Genomic DNA, 19,481 nt, shown 5'->3' with positions numbered 1-19,481 from the left:
CATTTATTCTATTGAACCGTGCACTGGCTGCCATACAAATTTCATAAACATACTAACAATGTCACGAAATACGATGGATGCATTTACAACTGATGCTACCAATTCTTTGTCATCTTGGATCATACAGAATCCTGTCTAAACCATAACAGATGGTTGATGTATCAGTGCCCAATTGTCAGGATAAAAGCCAATGTCAACTCTCTGAGCATAAGCCAGCAAATGACCTTGATTCTACTCTCAAACTACCATGCTTCTCTGCCAGTGACAACCACTCTCTTACTGATTCACATTGCAATATTTTATGGAGATTCATTTTTCTATCATTGCAGTGAACTGGAATTAAATAGTGCAAACTTTCTTGGGTCAGATCCAAGGCTGGCATAAACTGGAGTAACTTTGTCAATGCTGATTTACATCAATTGAGGATCAGATTCTGAGAGAGTATCAGTGGTTAGTGACTCTGTATATTCTGCAGTGTGAATGGAGACATCTGCAGAGTAAACCCAGAATTTTTCTAGGGTAGCCAGCAGTGCATCATTAACATCAGTGTTACAATGCTGCTTCCTGGCTTTGGAAATGTTACTATTGAGAAAAGAGGTGGTTATCTGTGTTGACCAACTGGTTCAGGGAAGCAACAGTCTACTTTATCAGATGCTATGAACAGACTTTCAGGGGGATGGATATTGCTGAGAGAATCAAAAAGTAGGTTGATAAGAACAATAGGGATAAACAAAACAGTTAACAGCTTGAAGGATACCTGAATTAAAGAATCTATAGTCTCTACTGAAAGCATGGTTAATATAATCCAGTCTATGGATGTTTCTTGTTCCACAGTTTCACATTTTAGTCATCTTAAGGGACCATCCTTCCTCTCAAGTCATAGTATCACACTAACTATACTGGCTATGAGACTACTTGCCTAGTAAGGCGTATCTGTATCTGTCCATAAACATATTTATCTCACATCCATCACCTGAGCATCTGATCACATATGGAACTGAAACTTAATCTTTGCTCTGTCAAACAACTCATTGCCCAAATCAAAATATTGTGCACATTTTTCATCTGGTAGTCTTAATGCTTGAAATTGTAGGGTGGTAGTTAATGGAATTTAGCAAGAGCACAAATAAATAAGTTCTTTTTGGAAACGTTATCAGATAGGAGTTAGCCGCAGCTGGTTTGGATAGACTATCTACAGGAGTGCTGTTTTTTTCCCTGTTACCATACCTGTGTTGTACACATGTATTGGTAAAACTTTACTTCAGTTCTGGTATGTAGCTGACATTTGTAACTATTTGGGGGGAATATCATGTGGCCTGGAGTGTAAATAGGGCCACGATGGTGGGGAGAGTGTTTGAGTGTGTGTGGTATGAAGAGCAGTTGAAATTGCTAGCCTTGAACATGTAGGCTGCTCCTCGTATTTGTATTGTTTTCAAAGTCATGCCTCCTTTTAAACCCTGTTTTATGCTTGTTCAAACTATTTCTCCAGGGCTACGCAAATACACAATGTTTTATTTATTTTGCAAAATTATTTTCATGGGCAGGAACTTTTGTGTTTGGCTGATGATAGATACTCTCCCAAATTTAGTTTCACTTAGTTTTTAATTAAGAGTGTGCATTTATTTGCCATTCTAAAGTCATCTAGGACAGGTGCACCTGGAACTAAGCCACACTAAGTAAGTTTTTGTTGTGTAAACAAAATCTGCAAACATAAAGGAAATAGTGCTACATTTGAATTTGTTTATAAGGCAATGTAGGGCAGCTGTAACAACCACAGTAGTTAAAAATGTACTGCTCAAGCTTTGACATAACCCTTGATTCCCAGAAGAAATTAACTATAACAGCTTGAGGCTCCTCCCTTGGTATTAAATTTACCTGGTCTAAACTGTGATTGAAAGGACACAGAAAACCAGGGAAGATTCCCCACAATCTAGCTATTGTTACAATCACTAAGTAAAATAATCTGAAAAGCAGGTTAGCACCCCTGAGAAAGGAACTAATAAACTTGCTTAGCTGGATCACCACATTAAGAAAATGTCTATGAATTTAAAGACAGACTGTATAAAAGCAAGCTAAATATACCTGTCCATAAAGGCCTTACAAAAACTGAGGCATCCATAGAAAAGACTAAGATACCAGAGCTTGATTGAAGATATCCCTTGTCATAAAAAAAATAGAGATAAGCCTTGAAAGACAGACAGAGTACAACAGCACCACTCGGTATCTATTCAGGAGCATACCACGCTGCATGGAGCAGTCTCTCAGGGCTCTGCAGCCTATAGGAGCCTCCAAGTCTCCATATCCCCCCCTTCTCCAGACATGTGCCCCTGCAGCTGTATCTGGTTGCCTACCTGTAACACTGCTGAGTCACAAGTAGGCAAAGTAATTCTTCTTTGGGGGTCCATGCTAGGATGGGGGGGTGCAGAATAAGGTGTGGGGGGGGGGCAGCACAGCATAAACCCATTGCTGCAGTTGAGCAGAGTAGCCAACCCAAGAAATTTTTTGCTGATAATCTGCAAGATTTTTTTTTTTACTGACAACTATACTTTTTTTACACTGGTTGGTGTTAAACCCCTAAATTTGAACCCAGCCCTTGTTCAGGGCCTAGAAGAAGGGTTGCATTTACATTGTATAAAACTTATGTCAGTAAAAATATGTCAGTATAAAAGTGTGATCGTCAGTAAGAAGTTTATAGATTGTCAGTAAAAAAAGTTGTCTTGGGCTGGCAACCCTGCACTACATGTTCATAGATTCATAGATTGTTAGGGGCTGGAAGGGACCTTGTAGATCATCAGGTCCAGTCCCCCTGCACTGTCAGGAAAAGACAGCTGGGTCAAGTGACCCCAGCAAGGCACCTGTCCAATCTCCTTTTGCAGATTTCCAAGGTAGGTGACTGCACCACCAGTGGAGTCATTTATTCCACAGTCTGGACACCCTGACTATGAAGGAGTTTTTCCTGGAAGTGAGCCTGAAGTGGCCTTCCAGGAGTTTGTATGCATTGCTCTTGGTCTTCCTCAGGAGTGCCCTGGTGAACAGCTGTTCACCGAGCCCTTGATGTATTCCCCTGATGTAGCAGTCATCTGCTACCAAGTCCCCTCTCAGCCCTGTCTTCTGTAGGCTGAAGAGACCCAAGTCCCGCAGCCTCCCCTCATATGGCTTGTCTTTCAAGTCCCTGATCATATGGGTGGCTCTTCACTTGACCCTCTCAAGTTTTTCCACATCCTTGTTGAAGTGCAGTGCCCAGAACTGGACAAAGTACTCCAGCTGCAGTCTCACCAGTGCAGAGTACAGTGGGAATATCACTTCCTTTGTTTTGCATGAGATGCAACAGTTAATACATGCCAGCGTGTTGTTTGCCCTGATGGCCACAGTATCACACTGCTGGCTCATGTTCATGCAATGGTTGATACTACCCATAGGTCCCTTTCATCCAAGTGAATCTATTGGAATTTTCACTAATATCGACATTTTTCTGTCAATATGACTGAGTGACAGAAAAACATTTTCAGCAATTCAGGGAGGAGAAAAAAATATTCTACATGTTACATTTTTTGCAGTGCTTATACATTGATTGTTAAAATGTACATACAATACCAGACAAGGTTCTTTGGGTAGATGTGTTATCATTTATTAGACCAACTAAATTGTTGGAAAAATTGTTCTTTGCAAGCTTTGAGGTACAAACACCCTTCTTTAAGTGTAGGGAGAGTCTGTTGGTGTTTGTGTGTGCTCCTGAGTAGAATAGAAGCCTATATGCAGAATACAGGTCTGTATAAATACAAAGATATGGCAGTGAGGATCTGAGGGAATGGGAGACAATAGGTGTCCCGCCTGTCTTGCACCTACTGTTTCCCATTCCCTCATATCCTCAATGCCATGAATTTGCATTTTCACAGGCCTGTATTTTGCATATTGGCTTCTATTCTACTGAGGAAAGGACACAAACACCAACAGACTCTCCCTATGCCTGAAGAAGGGCATTTGTGCCCCAAATTGCAAAAGACAATTTTTCCAACTATTTAGTTGGTCTAATAAAAGATATCACATCTGTCCAAAGAACCTTGTCTCCCAATGTCCTTTAAACCAACATGGCTACAACCACCCTATATACAATACCAGCATCTTCTGATCCATAAATAAATCAAAGATTTTTGTCAAACAACAAACCCTTTGACTTGCTGATAGTACTGACATCTTTCAGCAGTTCTCCTTTTGTGGGGAAAGAATTCCACTGGTTTGAAGAACTTATACCAATTCTTCTTTCACCAGATTAAAGGCAGGGAGCAGATGTAATAAATTATAGAGTGAAAAAATGGAGAGAAATTAGAAAAGGAAAAAAGGAAAAGCAGTTTTGGTGACTGAATTTTAAGCAGCAGAGTCTAATGGAGTGGGATAAGAAAATGATTTCTTTTTCTCTCTGCTTCATTCCAAAGTCTTCCTCATTCCCACGTCTTCCTAAGCTGCCATCGCCATCCTGCCCCCCCCCCCCCCACACACACACTCTGCGTGTGGCCACTGCCACCCCCTTCTCTTTCCCGCCCCCTGCTCCGCATTATCAGCCTCAGATAACCAGAATTTTTATATAACTACCACCCAGCATTCCCCACTCATGCTGGATAACAGGGATTTTACTGTATACAAATTAAAGGCTAAATATTTTCACAAAGTACGGTGCTACTCAATATGTATAAGGGTGCCAAATTCTGGCTCTGATTGAATAATGTATGGCTTCTTTTTACTAAATTTAAACAACAGCTAATTAATAAATAAATAGTAGTAATTTACAAATAAAGCTGGGTTCACTAATATTCCAGAAACAGCCTGCAGTCCATTCTTGTGAATTAGTGCAACATTTGACCGTTTCCATAAGGCTTTCTCCATCAGCCTCCAGAGGCTCAGCAAACACTATCAGTTACCCAAATTATACAACATTCTGGTCTGCAGTGCACAACTTTTTTTTTTGCTGCTAATGCACATAGCAGTCATCCACCCAACAGCATTAGGGTTTGGTCCTGTCATAAGTTCCTTGGCAAAAATAGTGGTTTGGAAGGACAAAACAGTCACAAAAGGATAACAAGTTATCCAAACCCAACCCAATTAGTGTACATCCTCCTGAATGACACCACCAGAATGAAGGTGCGGTGTGCCGGCTGCACAAATGTATTACAAACTGAGAACATCCTGTGTGAACAAGATCCCCACATCCTAATTATAGGCAGTCACCAGGCTGCACTTGTCACACGTCACATTTTTATTACAATAATTCAGAGCTCAGGTCCCAGAATAGTACATTTCCCACCCCATTTTGTCACTAGAAATAAATGTGCCTGACAAAAAATTTTCAGGGCCCAAAATGTGAAGAATATAAACACACTGATTGCGAATGCTTGTGACAAATGTAGAATTTTGTGTGTAAGCTAGGAACTTTGTAGCAAGGAAGGCTGGTTCCAATGCATGTAAGTCCTAGGTAAGAAGCTGCTGTCCACAGATTCCGTATAAAATAATGAATGAAAGCAAACGAGTTATTACCATATTAAAAGTGGATAGAGCAGATGAGGTCTCTGCTATGGTCTGTGGTTTAAAAAGCATTCATTATCTGCAAGAAATCCAGGGTTAGTCTCAATTAGGCTGGTGTAGTTCTGTGTTGTTGTTGTTGTTGTTGTTTTTTTCTCCTGACATAATGTCAGCACAAGTGAAGTGAAAATCAGACCCAATATGAGCCAGTTTCTAATGCTCTGCACCCAGTAGAGTGGTTTGGGCCTGTGCAAAGTGAGTAAAAGCTGCTGCTTCCCTGAGTTGGTAGCAGCATCTACAGTGGGATGAACAACCACATGCTGTACAAAGCACTGGAGGATTTGGCTTAATGAATTTACAGTTGACAGAAGACACAGCCATCTCCATTCATTTGGCACATCTTTTCCTGCTCATTTATGTGGTTGTGGATGCATGCCATTCAACAGTTCACTAAGCAGGCTGCTCCTTTCCTACAACATCTCAGGGACATGCTGCACTTTGTTCCTCCTCCTCCCTAACAAGTCATGTCAGTTTTAGTAACAGAATGCAGGAAAATCCTTGCTGCTTCATCAGTGCTTGTGAACACAGGCTAGGAACAGATGTTGCATTTGTCCTGGGAAAGTTGTGCCTGTATTTGTGCCAGAACAGAAAAGTCCCAGGACTGGCATGGACACACATTGCCCTTCCAATCAAGGTTTACTGACCAGCTGAATGCACTGCTGCTTTTCTGCCATTGATTCAATGATGCAGTCCCAGGCCAGCCATTCAGATGCATTTCATGATGTCACAAGACAAACTGTTAATACTTCCTATTCCATGAACCTTTTTAGGATCTGTCCCAGGACAATGGACATGGACATCTGAACAACTGCACTTTATCCAGAGATAAAATTACTTCTCCCAGGACAAATGCAAGGTATGTAGCCACAGAGACTCAACACTTACAGCATTTGGAGTTTATTTGCCCTTCTGCTACATCAGCAAAATAGAGCCAGCTCAGCTCACAGTCTCAAGCACTCCAGTTGAGATTTGAAGGTGACACATTTGAGCAACACTCTAAGTCAGGGGTTGGCAACCCTCAACACTCATGCCAGAACATGGCACATGAGGCCATTCTGCTTGGCACACCATAGCTGGCCCAGGCTCTGGACAGCTGCCACTGGCCATGGAGCCTGGGTTGCTTGTAGCATGCAGCCAGGAGGGTGCAAGCAGCCCAGGCTCCATGGCTAGTGGCAGATGCTCAGAGCCTGGGCCGGCTGTGACAGGCAACTGTGAGGCTGCAAATAGCTGCACTGCTGTCCAGAGCCCCAGTACTGACTCCCTGGTGGCAGCAGCTGCAAGTACAGATGGCAGGGGAGGAGCCCAGGGCAGCACAATCCCAACCTCTCCCCCACTGTCCACATGGAGGCAAAAATGCAGCTGCCACCTCAGAGCTAGTGCCGGGACTCGAGATACTGGTGCAGCTGTTTGCAGCCTCCCAGCTGCTGCTCCCATACCCTGCCATGTCTGCATGCCCTGGCAGGGACCACTGCATAGGTGGGCTGCGCTACACTCCTCTCCTTTCTAGGAGCCAGCTATCTCAGCCTGGGGGATGTGGGGTGGCAGGGGGGTGACGGAGCTGAGGCTGAAACCCAAGGTGGGGCAGAGTGGGCACAGCTGCCGAGGTTCCAACCCTGCCCGCTGCCTCTGCTGGGTGCTGTTGCTGCTGCCTGGCCCCTCTGGTTCACTCGGCAGAGCCTGCAAGGGGAGCAGCCCAACCACTCATTGGCTTGCACTATAATTAGACATCAGGGCAGAAAGGAGCAAGCAGGCCCTCAGGGAGTTGCCTTTGAAGTTGCACTGACACTGCAGTGGCTGGGCTGGGTGGACCCTGGCCAGCCTCCCCTTTACAGGTGGGCGTGTAGCCGCCATTGCCACAGAGCCAGTGCCAGGACTCTGGATACCAGTGCAGCTGTTTTCAGCCTGGCAGCTGCCCAGGGCCCAGGCAGCTGTGGTAGGCAGCAGACAGATACACTGGGGGTCTAGAGTGGACCTCTGGGCAGACAGCGGGAGAGGAGTGGGGGTGCTGGGGTTCTGGACACTGGTGCAGCTGTTTATAGCCTGCCCACTGCCTGCTGTGAGCAGCCTGGGCTCTGTGGCCAGTGGCAGCTGCACATGCACCTCAGGGTGCATGGCAGGGAAGGGGACAGGGCAGAATAACCCTGGCCCTTCCCCCAGCATGCACCCAAAGGTGCACGTTCACCTGCTGCCAGCAACTAGGATCAGGCCCGCCACAGCACCCCTGCCATCTGCCCCTGGCACACCAAGTAGAGGCATGGGTCAAGGTTGAGTGCCAGGGGCACCATCCTGGTTCAAAAGCTGAAACAGTAGCTCAGGCCCCTCTGGCCATTGTTCTAAGTATATTCCAAATGTGCCTCACATGCACCAGCTGCACTGAGTTCAGCACAAGCTACAGCAACCACATTTGCTTTCATTCAAAAATACAGCCAGAGGAACAGGTGGTCATGGAGGTGTTTACCTTCTGAATACCAGCCTAATGGCTAGAACACTTGCCTAGGATGTGAGAGACCTGGAGGTTGGGCTTCTTTGAAAACTCCTGGGCTGGTTGTGAGCAGATCCCTACCCCTTTGATTGCTTTTCAGGGGGTGGCGATTCACCACATGGAGTCCACAGAGTGGCTTGCCCTGAAACAAATAGCCTGTGCTGCTGATGGAGGTGGGCAGGAAAAGAGTGGGGGTTGTGAGGCACTTTTGCAGGAGCTTCTGCAAGCATCCAAGGTACCTGGAGCAAAGTCGGGGTTCAGGAAAAGATGCTGCTGTGGCTGGTGCAGGCGGTTTGCAACTTTTCTGGAACTTGCTGTGCCCAGCCAGGGGGTAGAGGGGGATCTCTCTCCTGTGAGGGACAGAGAGTGGATCCCCAGGTGTCAGAGAAGCCAGAAGGAAGACTCCAATGAACAGGGTGTTAAAACTGATGGATTCCAGGGTGAATTTCTCAAGAGAGAAAAAGGAAAGGGACTTTTCAACTGAGGTTCCTCATCTGTAGAATTCAGACCATCAAAGATAACATGGAACCAACATTTCTTTGTGAAAACCAATCTTCAATAGATAAAGCCACACATACTAGCATAATGCAGGCAATGTGGCCTCGTAGTGAGGGTCCTGGACTTGAACTTCATTGAGCTGCATGTTTCTTTTGTCTTTACCTTTATTATGTCTGCATGATCTTTGGTAAGTCACTTGATGTCCTTGCAAGGCATTTTCCTCATCTGTAAAAAAAAGGTGCTATTTACCTATTTTATAAAACACAATGAGAACTGCAGATGAAAAGTACTGTATAAATGTTAGGCATTATACAGAGCAGACTCCATTAATCAAGTCTGCTCGAGCATACTAATTCGCATGCTCCAGCAGCCTTGGAGTCTCTTGTATTCAGCATCCCCACACTTCAAAATGGTGGCAGGAGCACTTTAACTAAAGCTTGTTGAATGAGCTTTAGTTAAAATGTCCCTGGTGCTATTTTGAAGCACAGGACACTGAATACATAAAATGCTGATGGTGCTTTAATTAGAGTAGCTCCAGAGAGCCACTCTAATTAAAGCACACCAAACCACACCCTGACCCCCTGACATGTAAAGACACCCTATGTGTTTCAATGTTATGTTACTGAGTGCGTCTTACAGACACTTAAGACTGACTGATAGACTGAGATCTATCATTCTCTAGAAATGGTGCAGAGGTTTGAAATACTGGTATTTAATAGACCTTTATAGTGGTTCTACTACAAAGTACTATCTTTTGCTTGTCCCACCATCATTGCTATACTTATAGCAACTATTATGTTTTAGAAGTGTGCTTTGGGCTGTCATCTGCAACAACAAATTTAGATGCAATACCTGTGGCCTATAATATTCTAACAAATGTCATAGTGCTTAGGAAGTTACATTCTTGTGTGAATACATCCTGGATGTCACCCAGCCTGCTACAGTCTGTTTGTATGGCTTGGCTACCTGTCAGCCTAATAGAATGGCCTTCATTTGTTCATTAGTAAATAAAGTCAAACATGATTCACACAGTCCCTTTATAGTAAAACGGAATTTGCTGATATAGAGTTTTGCTGATAATCAACACTAAGGTGACCATATGTCCCAGTTTGGCCAGGGCAGTCCCAGATTTTGGAGGCTGGTCCTGGCTGGCCAGTGAAAATTAAAATGAGCATCCTAGGCATGGTATGCGGGGCAGAGAGATGGAGAGGGATAAGCTTTGAAATAAGAAGACGTAGCAGACAGCAAAATTGCCCTAAAATGGGTTAGTTTGATTAGTGGAATCACCATTAAAAAGGGGAAATGATTGTTAACACCTGTGAAGTAAAGAACAATTGGTCATTAATAGGCCATTGACTCCTTTAGCTGTCTGAATAGTAATATAATAGCTGCACCACCTGTCCCATCCCCACCTCTGCTGGCAGCAGCCCTGCTGACTTGGGCGGGGGGCGGGGGAGGGACAGTGTCCCAGATTTCACATTGTCCCATATGGTCACCCTAATCAACACACACTCTTAAATGCAGCCAGATACAAATCCTGGTATCTTGTGGTTTTCTTGTAGTGGATTCAATGTAATAACGCATAGTCCAATCATACACAGCATTCATTTAATGTAGCCATCCAAAAATCAGTCCTGGTAAATTAGATTCATAGGGCGAAATTTTCAGTTGGCATAACTAAGAGAAGCTTCACTGGGTGACACCAACTTATACTACATGAAGATATGCGCTGAGAAGTGTAACAGAATTAGAGAGCAATGCCTAAAAGTGAGTTTGTATGAGCAGAGGGAGAAGGAGGCCTCTTCTTAGCTTGCAAAATCTGGTGCCTGAAGTGAGGCAGTTAATATTATTCTTGACATTTAGGCAAGAGAAAAATCATCAATAAAATTAAAATAAACATGTTAACTCTTAGTGACACTGAGACAATCTTCCATGGCTGCCCTGCAGCATTTTGTTCATTCCCTTTTCACTTCAGTGCAATAAATCCCACAGTAATTTTTTATGTGCTGGTTTCAGGAAATATAATAATAAATATTTAAATGAGAGAAAGGAACAGAAGCAGATTCTCGCACCATAACTAAATTCACAGACATCCCATTCCCTTTGGTTATCGTCAGCACACACATTTAATTTATAAACAAAAAAACTTCAAATGAGCTTTAATTTCCGTACACAGAAATATTTTTCAGTTCTTGGCAAGCATACTAATCTATGACATATTCTAAGTAATCTTGCATTTTTTCTATTATGTCTTGTTACAATAAGGACAAGATTTGGTGTTCCAGGGTTCTTCTTGCCCCCCTCCCCCCGCCTCCCCCCAGCAATTACAAAAATCACAGCTGTTATCCCTGAATGGAGCTATTAATTAGGAACTTCAGATGTGCGTATGGGGTGCACAATTCGCATCTACAGTCATTGTAAAACTGGAGTCTGTATATCTCAGGCAAAGGCTCATCTTATGTTTAAGGCACTAGACTGAGAATCAAGACATTGGGATTCATTCCTCAGCTATGCCACAGATCCTCTGTGACTGTGGGCAACTTGCTTAATTGCTTTAGGATTCTGTTTTCCCATTTACAAAGTGGGCCTCTGGGATGGTACTATCTCTCTCCAAAATTCAGTCCATGACCCACTCTAAGATGTCTCCCTCTTAAGAAGGCGGCTATCCCTCTATCTGGCCATTTTGAAAGAAACTGAATCATGTCTTGATCTCAGCCTTCAGCATAGATCCTCTATAGACCAAATAGCTAGCAGGATGTCTTAGATTCCAGCAAGATCCCTCATAACTTGCCACTGGTTCTTGGATTGAAAGAGGTGGTGGCACTTAGAAGAATGGAGAGAAGATGGAGAAGAGGTCTCACTGAGAAGGACAGCTAGAAAACCAGCAGGTGTTTGGGGAAAGGAGACATGAGAGTCTCAGCCCACAGTGGTGATGCACAGGCGGTGCGTGTACACCCCCTGAGAGCGCCAGTGCACCCCCTGACCAGCCATGCTTTCCACTTAGGTTATGGGCAGTGGGGGCAGGAGGGAACACCGGTGCCCTCCCATCGAATGCTGGCCGATCGCTGCCACTCACAGAAGTGGCTGCAGTGATCAGGCATTGCAGGATTGGCCATGGGGGACTGCTTCTCCCCCCCCCCCCCACCCTGGTAGAGAGATCGCCTGGGGGGCATACCCCCTGGTTGGCGGGACTGGTTGTAGGGGGGGCATGTGCCCCCCCTGACTAAGGCAGCACCCACCAGTTGCCCACGTCAGCTGAGGCCTTCCTCAGAGTGCTCTGAGGACTCTCAGCCCCTACTCCCTTGTAACTACTTCTGTGATGTCACCAAAGCCCTTTAACAGTCCAGGGCACAGATTCTGGGTCTGAAGAGCATGCCTGTGCAGACTGCTTGCACTGATGGGATCATCAGATCTAATTTTTAACCAGAGTTGTATAAAAACATTTCTCATTCTACATACCTAAAATATCCTGTATAGGGCAACATGGAAACGATAAGACTTTGTATGTTATATTTCATGGCTTTTGCCCATCTGTATGAAAAACAGATGGTGCCACCTCTGCAGATTAAGGTTTCTAAAATAGACATGCCAAAAATAGCTGATGTGATCTTTTGGGTGTATAAACAAGGAAGCAGTGATTAGGAGTAGGGAGATGATTTTAACTTTGTACAACAACACCCAGATACCCTTAAACCTTGCAAAGATGAGGACTTGCGAAGTAGCCGGTGGCATATACAGCCACAACAAACTGTGAGGGAACAATGAGGTACTCCAACTAATGGAAAAGGGGTCCTTTGAATTAAAAACTGCAACAGCCACCTGAGCAGTTGGTTTTTAATTTGGCAACTTGCTGTGAGCTAAGCATGTGGAGAACTACCCTGATACAATAATCCAAGTAGTGTGGTATAATGGAATGCTGCATGGAGTTCTGGTACTCACATATTAGACAAGAAGGTGCAGAGGGGAGCTGCAGAAAGGATTTGAGGGATGATAAATACCTTATAGTGAGAGACTTCAAGAACTCAATCTGTTTATCTGATTATCAAAGGGAAGATTATAAAGTGGCTTGACAATCATGAATTAGTACCACCTCAAGCAGAAATTAACAGGTACTAAAAACTCTAATCTAGCAGAGAAAGGCATAACAGAAGCCAATGGCTGGAAGATAAAAAGCCAGACAAATTCAAATCATGGGGGGAAAGCTCACCTTGATAACAGTAATGCTAATTCACTATTACAACAAGGGAAGTGGGGCTTATCTCTATTTCTTGTAGTCTTCAAATCAAGACTGGATACCTATCTGGAAGATATGTGACTCAGATAAACATTTTGGGCTCAATACAGGAGTAACTGGATGATATTCTATGGCCTGTGGAATACAGGAGATACGACTAGATGACTTAATGGTCCCTTCTGGTTTGGAAATATTTGAATAAAACCTACACAGCACAGATTTCACAGACAAAGGGGTCTCGATATATATGTTCTCTGTAAAAGTATTAGCCAAACTGTTAAATTAAACTCAAGGAAATGAAAAGGAGTGGGAATAATTTATTACTCGCATTTTGGCTGAGTATGTCCCTGTCTCACAAGGAACACAGCTGAGAATTTATAGGAAATACCATAAAATCAAAGATGGCACTCTCTGAAAGAGCACGTTTAAAGATTTCACTGGTGAATATTAGTTTGTGTAATGAGGTGGAGGGTAAACTTAAGAAACAAATAAACCTACAGAAATTACTACAGATAGCAAGGATGTGTCAGAGCACTCAATCCACCTTCTTGCTTGTGCACTATTGTTCCCTGAAGTCCTTGGAGATAGCAAAGTTAGTAATTGAGAAAGTTCTAATAAAAATTGCTACAGCCCACAGTTTTCCTTCAAAAAGCCAAGAAAGTTACCAGGAGAGTTTGTGCTAGGGGACAAGGCACAGGATAAAGAGACAAAAGTCTTGGGTGCTTGTACATGCGACAGGGGTTTAATTTGGTTTAGTTCTCCTTAAATTGAAACAGTGGGCTTACCTGCCTCTCTCACAGTGGGAGAGGGGGTGAGCTGCCAGCAGGCTGAGCAGTCCTGGAAGCTTGCCCCACCCCCCCACAGGAGAGGCAGGTAAGCTCCAAAATCTCGTGCACCATCCCCACCGCCTTCCTGTGGCCTGGGACCCCCAGAAATAGCTAGCTTACCCCTGGAGCAGAGTCACAAGGTTGCAGGATGGCAACTGGGTGTGCTGGTGGTGGGAGAAAGTGGCAGGAATGGTGCACGGAGTGGTAGAAGCCCACCAAGCCTGAGCGGTAGCAGCCCAGAAGGGTGCCTTCAACAAGTGAGAGTAGTAGACTCAGCTCTGTGGACATGATGCGGACGCAGAACACAGCTGCTAGGGGCCCCACCCCAGCAGCACCACCTGCCCTGGGCTCTTCTGAGGCCTCCACCCAGACGGAGCTCCTGGTAGGGTCGGTAGCCCCTTGCTCCCATGTCTATGGGGGAGGCTTGGTGGGGTTCCAGAGCCGGTGGGAGGGGGGTGGGCCTGGTGGTTCCCTTGCCTGTCCCTCCTGTGCCCAACTTAGGGCTCTGGAGGAGCAGGTACAGGAGCTCCAGGCTGAGGTGAGCAGGCTACAGAGGACAAAATTGACTCATATTTCTGTTCACTGCAGGACCAGTCATCCAGTGTACAGTCCTCCCAGGAGATGTGTTCAACACAGGAGTGGCAGAAGGTGTCCACCAGATCCAGGGCTGCTCAGGCTAGCATGGTGGAGGCTCCCCAGGTACAAGTGGGGAACAGATACGAGGCCCTGGCAGCTGTGGCAGAGAAGGACAAAGGGGATGCCTCCAGCGGGGATGATGCCACTCTATGTAAGACACAGACGGTGCATAGAGGGACTATCAGGAGGAAGAAATGCTGGGTCCTCATCATTGGGAACTCCATCCTAAGGGGAACAGAGGGACCCATCTGCCGACCCAACCCCATGGCACGACAGGTCTGCTTCATGCCTGGGGCTCCGATTCAGGACATCACAGAGAGGATCCTGGCCTACATTCGACCGTCAGACCAGTACCTTATGGTTCTCATCCATGTGGGAACAAATGACGTGGCCAGAGGCAACCCAGACTGCATCATGAAGGACTTTGAGGCCTTGGGGGCCAAGCTCAAGGAGACGAGGGCACAGGTGGTATTCTCCTCTAATCTCCCGGTGAGTAGGTGTGGACGGCAACATGAGGCCTGCATTGGAAAGGTCAACCAGTGGTTATAAAGTTGGTGCCACCAGGCAGGCCTCGGGTTCCTGGATAACGACTCATACTTTCATGCAGGGTACTTACTTGGGTGGGATGGGCTACACCTCTCTCCTAAAGGCGAGCGTGTCTTCTCTTCCAGGTTGGCTGATCTTGTGTGGCATGCTTTAAACTAGCTTCGCCAGGGGGTTGGGCCACAGGAGGACTTGAGGACACCTTCCAACCAAGACAGGTGACATGCACAAGGGGTACCCAGGTAAGCAACAGGGGTCCAGATAGTCCTGGGAATCAGGGGGTGGCACACGCACCAATTCAAGGCCTTAAATGCCTCTACACCAATGCTCATAGTATGGGGAATAAGCAGGAAGAACTTGCCCTCCAGATAGCTAGTTCAAACCCGGACACAGTAGGGCTCACAGAAACCTGGTGGGATTCATCCCGCAACAGGGCAGTTAACATTAGGGGCTATAGACTATACAGGCCGGATAGAATGGGGAGGAAGGGTGGATGTGTTACATCAAAGAGCAATTCATAGATTCATAGATTCATAGATGTTAGGGTCGGAAGGGACCTCAATAGATCGAGTCCAACCCCCTGCATAAGCAGGAAAGAGTGCTGGGTCTAGATGACCCCAGCTAGATGCTCATCTAACCTCCTCTTGAAGACCCCCCCAGGGTAGGGGAGAGCACCACCTCCCTTGGGAGCCCGTTCCAGACCCTGGCCACTCGAACTGTGAAGAAGTTCTTCCTAATGTCCAATCTAAATCTGCTCTCTGCTAGCTTGTGGCCATTATTTCTTGTAACCCCCGGGGGCACCTTGGTGAATAAATACTCACCAATTGCCCTCTGTGCCCCCGTGATGAACTTATAGGCGGCCACAAGGTCGCCTCTCAGCCTTCTCTTGCGGAGGCTGAAAAGATCCAGTTTCTCTAGTCTCTCCTCGTAGGGCTTGGTCTGTAGGCCCTTAACCATACAAGTGGCCCTTCTCTGGACCCTCTCCAGGTTATCCGCATCCCTCTTGAATTGCGGTGCCCAGAATTGCACACAGTACTCCAACTGCGGTCTGACCAGCGCCCGATAGAGGGGAAGTATCACCTCCTTGGACCTATTCGTCATGCATCTGCTGATGCACGATAAAGTGCCATTGGCTTTTCTGATGGCTTCTGCCGGCTCATGTTCATCTTGAAGTCCACTAGGACTCCAAGATCCCTTTCCACCTCTGTGCCACCCAGCAGGTCATTCCCTAGGCTGTAGGTGTGCTGGACATTTTTCCTCCCTAGGTGCAGCACTTTGCATTTCTCCTTGTTGAACTGCATTCTGTTGTTTTCTGCCCACTTGTCCAACCTGTCCAGATCTGCTTGCAGCTGTTCCCTGCCCTCCGGCATGTCCACATCTCCCCATAGCTTTGTGTCATCTGCAAACTTGGACAGAGTACATTTCACTCCCTCGTCCAAGTCGCTGATGAAGACATTAAAGAGTATCGGTCCAAGGACCGAACCCTGCGGGACCCCACTGCCCACACCCTTCCAGGTCGAAACCGACCCATCCACCACGACTCTCTGGGTGCGACCATCCAGCCAATTCACCACCCACCGGACTGTGGAGTCATCCAAGTCACAGCCTCTTAACTTGTTCACCAGTATGGGGTGGGATACCGTATCCAAGGCCTTCCTGAAGTCTAAGTATACGACATCCACCCCTACTCCTGTGTCCAGGCATTTCGTAACCTGGTCATAAAAAGAAACTAGATTGGTCAGGCACGATCTGCCTGCCACAAACCCGTGCTGATTTCCCCTCAGCATAATTTGTCCTGCCGGGCTCTCACAAATGTGAGTCTTGATAATTTTTTCAAAGACTTTGCCAAGGATGGAGGTGAGACTGACTGGCCTATAGTTGCCCGGGTCCCCCTTCCTCCCCTTTTTGAAAATGGGGACCACGTTGGCCCTTTTCCAGTCCTCCGGGACTTGGCCCGTGCGCCACGAGCTTTCAAATATTCCCACCAGTGGCTCTGCAATGATGTCGGCCAGTGCCTTCAGCACCCTCGGATGGAGCTCATCCGGGCCTGCCGACTTAAAGGCATCCAGTTCTTCCAAGTGACTCTGCACCATCTCAGGGTCTATGCATGGAAGTCTGGCGCCTTGCTGCTGCCTCTCTACAACCCCAGTGAGAGACTTGTCGTGCCCCTCACTTAGGAACACTGAGGCAAAGAACTCGTTGAGGAGTTCAGCCTTGTCTCCCCTGTCTGTCACCAATTGTTTCTGCCCATTTAGCAGGGGTCCTATTCCTCCCTGGGCCTTCCTTTTACTCCCTATATATCTAAAAAACAATTTCTTGTTGTCTTTTACTTGGGTTGCCATCCTCAGCTCCATGGTAGCTTTGGCCCGTCTAACTGCCTCCCTACAAGCACGAGCAGAGGAGGTATATTCATCTTTGGTGATCTCTTCCTGTTCCAATATACATCCTCAACCAGCAGGATGGGGTCTGAGGAGGGGAAGGCTGAAGTGCTCTGGGTCAGGATACAGGGGGATCATGGGGAAAGGGACTTAACGGTGGGGATCTACTATAGACCTCCCAACCAAGGGGAAGAGCTGGATTGCAAATTCTCGGGTCAGCTGGTGGAGGCACTTAAGGCAAGGGATGTAGTTGTCATGGGTGATCTAAATTACCTGAACATCTGCTCGGAGGAGCAGTCAGCCAGATCTGGCTGCTCATGAAGATTCCTTGCTGAAATACAGGACCTCCACTTAACCCAGGAAGTGCACAGTCCCACCAGGGGGAATGCCCTGCTGGACCTGGTCCTGGCCACAGGTGGCGACCTGGTGAAGGGACTACAGGTCCTCGACCACCTGGGCAATAGCGATCATCGCTTGCTGGAATTCACCATTCACCACAGGGTGTCAAGGGCCTGCAGCAAGGCAGGAGCCCTTGACATCAAGAGGGCCAACTTCAATGAGTTGAGGAGATTAGTGGGAGAGGCACTGGGGTCCTGGAGAGTAGGGGAACTGGGTGCCCAAGATGAGTGGTCATTCCTTAAGGAGACAATACTCAGATCCCAAGGGGTGACAATCCCAACAAGAAGCAAAGGGGGCAAGAGTGCCCAAAAGCCCCCCTGGCTCACCAAGGGCATTCATAGATTCATAGATTCATAGATGTTAGGGTCGGAAGGGACCTCAATAGATCATCAAGTCCGACCCCCTGCATAAGCAGGAAAGAGTGCTGGGTCTAAATGACCCCAGCTAGATACTCGTCTAACCTCCTCTTGAAGACCCCCAGGGTAGGGGAGAGCACCACCTCCCTTGGGATCCCGTTCCAGACCTTGGCCACTCGAACTGTGAAGAAGTTCTTCCTAATGTCCAGCCTGAATCTGCTCTCTGCTAGCTTGTGGCCATTGTTTCTTGTAACCCCCGGGGGCGCCTTGGTGAATAAATCCTCACCAATTCCCTTCTGTGCCCCCGTGATGAACTTATAGGCAGCCACAAGGTCGCCTCTCAACCTTCTCTTGCGGAGGCTGAAAAGGTCCAGTTTCTCTAGTCTCTCCTCGTAGGGCTTGGTCTGCAGGCCCTTGACCATACGAGTTGCCCTTTGCTGTACCCTCTCCAGGTTATCGGCATCCTTCTTGAAGTGTGGCGCCCAGAATTGCACGCAGTACTCCAACTGTGGTCTGACCAACGCCCTATAGAGGGGAAGTATCACCTCCCTGGACCTATTTGTCATGCATCTGCTGATGCACGATAAAGTGCCATTGGCTTTTCTGATGGCTTCGTCACACTGCCGGCTCATGTTCAACTTGGAGTCCACTAGGACTCCAAGATCCCTTTCCACCTCCGTGCCACCCAGCAGGTCATTCCCTAGGCTGTAGGTGTGCTGGACATTTTTCCTCCCTAGGTGCAGCACTTTGCATTTCTCCTTTTTGAACTGCATCCTGTTGTTTTCTGCCCACTTGTCCAGCCTATCCAGGTCTGCCTGCAGCTGTTCCCTGCCCTCCGGCGTGTCCACTTCTCCCCATAGCTTTGTGTCATCTGCAAACTTGGACAGAGTACATTTCACTCCCACGTCCAAGTCGCTGATGAAGACATTAAAGAGTATCGGTCCAAGGACCGAACCCTGCGGGACCCCACTGCCCACACCCTTCCAGGTCGAGACCGACCCATCTACCACGACTCTTTGGGTGTGACCCTCTAGCCAATTCGCCACCCACCGGACTGTGCAGTCATCCACATCACAGCCTCTTAATTTGTTCACCAGTATGGGGTGGGATACCGTATCGAAGGCCTTCCTGAAGTCCAGGTATACGACATCCACCCCTCCTCATTCGGGAATGCCTGGTTGCCAAAAAGGAGGCGTACACCCAGTGGAAGGGAGGGGCCATCACCAAAAAGGAAAATACCTCCGCCACTCGGGTCTGTAGGGGGGGCTGTTAGGAAAGCTAAGGCAGATACGGAACTAGGGCTAGCATCAAGGATAACAAAAAGTCCTTTTTTAAATACACGTATGAAATCCTTTCATACATACATGAAGAAGGCACCGGGTAATGTGGGGCCCCTGCAGGATATGCTTGGCAATCTGGTGGTTGTACCAGAGGAAAAAGCAGACCTCTTTAACAATTTCTTTGCCTCCATTTTCTTGTGCAGGGACCAGGACTCCCCTACCGAGATTCAGGACAGACTCAGGAGAAACTTCGCTAGGCCTAGGTTCAGGGAGG

At 46.9% G+C, this 19,481-nt stretch overlaps 1 long non-coding RNA gene across 1 annotated transcript in view; it reads left to right on the top strand.

Annotated features, from left to right (window-relative positions):
* The window catches only part of LOC109283907 (uncharacterized), a 49,680-nt gene extending 33,648 nt beyond the window's left edge, over positions 1–16,032 (top strand). Inside the window, exons 3-5 of the long non-coding RNA XR_009460508.1 lie at positions 6,345–6,430; positions 14,204–14,740; positions 14,923–16,032. This is a non-coding gene — a long non-coding RNA (uncharacterized LOC109283907). The remainder of the gene's footprint in view (positions 1–6,344; positions 6,431–14,203; positions 14,741–14,922) is intronic.
* Positions 16,033–19,481: the final 3,449 nt, after the last annotated feature.

Source organism: Alligator mississippiensis, chromosome 3 (genome assembly GCF_030867095.1).
Source record: "Alligator mississippiensis isolate rAllMis1 chromosome 3, rAllMis1, whole genome shotgun sequence".
In the NCBI taxonomy this organism is placed as follows: domain Eukaryota; kingdom Metazoa; phylum Chordata; order Crocodylia; family Alligatoridae; genus Alligator; species Alligator mississippiensis.
Note: the sequence above shows the minus strand (reverse complement) of the source record. Positions and strands in the feature narration are given on the sequence as shown.